The sequence below is a fragment of the Phalaenopsis equestris genome, unplaced genomic scaffold (genome assembly GCF_001263595.1).
Source record: "Phalaenopsis equestris unplaced genomic scaffold, ASM126359v1 Scaffold000342, whole genome shotgun sequence".
NCBI classification, from domain to species: Eukaryota; Viridiplantae; Streptophyta; class Magnoliopsida; order Asparagales; family Orchidaceae; genus Phalaenopsis; species Phalaenopsis equestris.
The window spans coordinates 173,893-178,310 of NW_018164784.1; positions in this window are offsets into that span (position 1 = coordinate 173,893).

Here is a 4,418-nt window from a genome sequence, read left to right on the forward strand (position 1 = left end):
AGCGGGGACGTTGTTTGTTGGCCGATGATCGGGGGAGAGTGGCGGCGATGGCCGTGGAAAATCGATGGTGGACATGAGCACTTTACATTTTGGCGTGAATTTGGAAATTGAATTCCAAATACAAAGAAAACAAACTATAAATTTTATTTTAAATTTGGTCATATTTTATAACCAAATGCCAAAATTCTTTAAACTGATGCGAAACAGATACAATGCATCAGTACATCCAATATGTTAGTTTAAATTGCAGATGTCAGCTCCTCATTTTTATTACCAAAGATAAAGTTATAAAAATAATGCACTCAATATTAGCTCAATCTCTTGTGACTATTATGTAAATGAAGACAATATTTGATTTATGACAATCTGATGCTATGGTTTGATGATTGTGCCGCCAAGTGTTGAAGGTGACAATAGTTGTGAAACAATAACATATGGACAGCATCATTTAGGATAAGAACGGAGTGGTGGTGGTCAGACAATAATATTAAGATGGCAGTGGAAGCCGGGCAATGATAAATAGGTGACAATTGAGAACAACCAGACAATGGTTGTCGAACAGTAACAATTAGGTAATGATATTTGGACAATAATATTGAGGGGGCTATAGTTGCACGATGGTGATCATTGATGATCATAAATGTTGAACTTCAACGAGAGCTCTTCAAGTTTGCTTCAAATTCAAATTTTGGTCTTCTTCATTGAGAGAAAGTATGTCTATTTATAATTTTTAAGAGCAAAATTTTATTAAATCCAACTAAAATCTCAAAATATTCTATTAGATGACTCATGTCAATTTCTTTAATCATAATTCTTTTAGCATCTAAGTGGTGTAATAATATCAAATTTAAGTAATTTTAAGCTTCAAAGATTCCTCTCATCAAAATGTTTGATTTGAATTTAAGCATGCAAGATTTGGTAAAAATTTGTTTCGTTCAAAATTCTCAATGCGTTTTATTTTGATTCATGAGTTCCAATTGGACCACTTTTAATGTTGTTGGGATCTTTAATATTGAGACATTTGAATTTATTATAAATTAGTTGAAATCAATGTTTGTGTGACATTGAACTTGTCTCTAAAAGTTATCCAAGCTTGATTGATCAAGTGTTTTTTTTTTTTTTTTTGTGGCATGTCGAACTTGTTTATTTATTGATCATATAAGGGTTTATTTTGCACATGATGTCAAATATACAAATGCTTATTAATGTTAAATATTATTGGAATATAAGGTTAATGCATATGTTTAAGTCATAAACCCATAGTTAACCATATACGTAATAAAAATTGATTACAATTCATTAATTTATATTCATATTTTATAAACAACTACAAAGGAAAATTAAAATTAAAATTAAAGCAAAATATTATGTTATTTTCTCAAGAAAATTAGTATGGTTAAACAAATGATTATTGTGAAATCATAACAAGAATCTGATGTTAGGGGTTTAGATTCATGGATTCTCTTCAATGGTTCAAAGTTTAGATAAAGCTAAGTAGATGGAGATGACAATGTGGAGAGAGAGTGCTTGAGTTAGATATAGGAGATATAGGAGAAAGGATTTGGGAGATTTTAGTGGAGTTAGAGAAGAAAGAAATAGTTTTAGCTACCTAATAAATTAGAATAATTGTGAACTTTTGAGTGAGGGCGAGTTCTTTGAAAAGGTCTAATGACAACACTATAGGAAAGTCAATTGTTATTGACCGAAAAATAAATAGGTAAGAACTTGTATTCGAACAATAATTTTGATTTTTGGTTGAATTATGGTTGATAATCATTAGTTGAATCATTGCTTGTCAAAAGTGCTTTTTCAGCTGAAAGCTTTCCACAATAAGGGAAATAATGAAACTTGTGGTTGAATTTCGGTCGGTAAACCTACTACCTGATTTTTAGTTGATTTTACATCATTATATTATTATTGACTGAACTATCAACCATTAAACCTATTAGCGGAATTAGCAGCTGATCGTTTCACTACCAATTATGCAGTAATTTTATCAACCAGTAATAATATATTGGCTAAAAAATCAACCTAAAAACTGTACCAAAATGAAAATAATAATAGTGGTTAGCGCGGGCGTAGGGGGGGTCTTCTTCCACATCTCAGACATCTAGACAGAACTAGCTTAAACCTAAGAAAGTCGATCGAAGGACCCAATTCTAGTTTTATAGGGCCTATATATTTGATTTCTTTTTTCTATGTTTTCATTTTTGTATCGAGACAATTATCAACATCTCTTCTTCCTTTTGAGAGCTATATATTAGGGTTCTAGGTGGTGCTTCGACTATATCTTGGTCTCCAAATATTGTGCATCTTATTTATCCCCTTCCCATCCTCCTCAATCACTTTCAACCGTCCTTAATTGTTGCAACCACCCAAGATAATATTACAATTATTTTTTTTGCAGTTCCATCTGCACTATCACCATTCCCTTCCTCTATCCCCGCTTTGCTGCCTCAGTAGTTCCAACCCATCAACATCGCTACAGCCGTTATTCAACCATCATCTACCATTGCCACCACCTTGAAACACATTCAACTTGCTATTTTACTACAACCACAAGCCTTCCAGAAGCCTCCTCCTTCTCTTTTTGCTTTGCTACCATCCAAACCATTCCTTTCCAGTCTTGTTCTTGGTATTCCAACTCTCCTGCCTTGTCACTCACACTCGATACAATCAGAGAACATTGTCTTTCAATTGTTCAGCCGCTACCAACTCCTAAATCCTCACTGCTATCATCTAGGACAACAACTATACGTGTTATCCTTAAATTTTCACACCACCCCATCACAGTCACTAGCATTTACTTACTTCTTCTACACCCACCAGCCATTTCAATCCACTTAATCGTCCTCTACTACTCTTGGGATATACATTAGTGGTGTTTGCTAGTGTCTGTTGTTCTATTTTCCTTTTAAGTGTATTTGGTTATGATCATCCATTTGCTTTTAGTAATAATAATTGCAATCCTATTTTTGTTTTAGGTTAACTTCAATATTAGAGGCCCAAGCCAAGCAAAATTTACACACCTGCAACCAAAAAATGAAATAAATAATAACCATATTCACAACATCTTAGAACATTATAAAAGAACTCATAAATTTAACTATAATAAATGAAATCATGATAAATATAATAACAAATATCAACAAATCATTCGATCTAGGAGTATCTATAGAATAAATAAAATAGTATAAATAATACTCTACACAGATTAAAAAAAAAAACTACTCATCCTTTTAAATCTTAGATCACTTTCCACTCAAGTATCTAGTGCTACAAATGCTCAATCTTGATCTCGAGCCTCTTGACATTGACATCCTTGAATTGCATTGTCACCTCTATTGAGGACTTTTACCTAGACTCCATCTCAAGTAGATAAAAGATGAACCCGCAACTCATCGGAGACTACGTTCACAAACCTGGTGACTTCATCGTCAATCAATGATGACCTATCATCAAAGATGGAGTGTCACACATCAAAAAAAAAATTCATATGTGTCGATGTGGTAGAACATCCCCTACTTCCTCCTCTAGGCATCTTCTCTCTAGATATTAAAGGTTGAGTGGTCAGACATACCATAAAAGACCAACTTCAATGGGGCTCTGAATCCGAACATCCTTCAAGCAAACATACTCATCCTATAGAAGATTATAAATGGTAAATATCATTGAAATAAATTTGTAAATAAATTCTTTAAATAAAAAAAAAAGTATTCAACGTATGTGGACATGCCAATATCTATCATTGACCTACCATTAGTCTGAGTGATGCTAATGTGTATGGACGTGCAACTCGAAGACTGTGGGCTCCCATCCAAACATCTGTCTCTATTAACATATAAAATGGTTAAGAATAAATAATTATAGAAATAAATTTAATACATTGAATAAATCTCATTATCATTCTCCTATACTCGGTATGGGGGAACCAAACCTCCGATGTATAAGGAGGTATCCATGCACCACAATATGAGGCTTGGTTTTACTATGCTATATGCCTCTTCCTAAGATATTGAAGAGATATCAGGCTTTGCACAACTCAACCTAAGCATTCTTCCTTATCAAGATAGGCCTCTAATCAGGTCTCAAAGTTCCTTCAAATTTACTGATGATGATGAGCCTCTACTAGAAGTTCTACATTTTTTTTTAATTATTGTTCTTAAAATATAACTTATGGTTATAATTGTAAATTAAAATTATTTAATTACATATCTAACTCTCATAAACGCGTCTCAAACCTCGATCAAGTTCTTCTTCTATATAAAATATGGGGCATCATGGCTACACTTGATGATCTTTGTGATCATATTAACGGGCTGCCTGGATGGATAAAGCCTACAAAAAAAAATTTATGAGCTATATAATATAATAGAAAAAAAATTTATTTAAATTACATATGAATCCACATCCAGTTT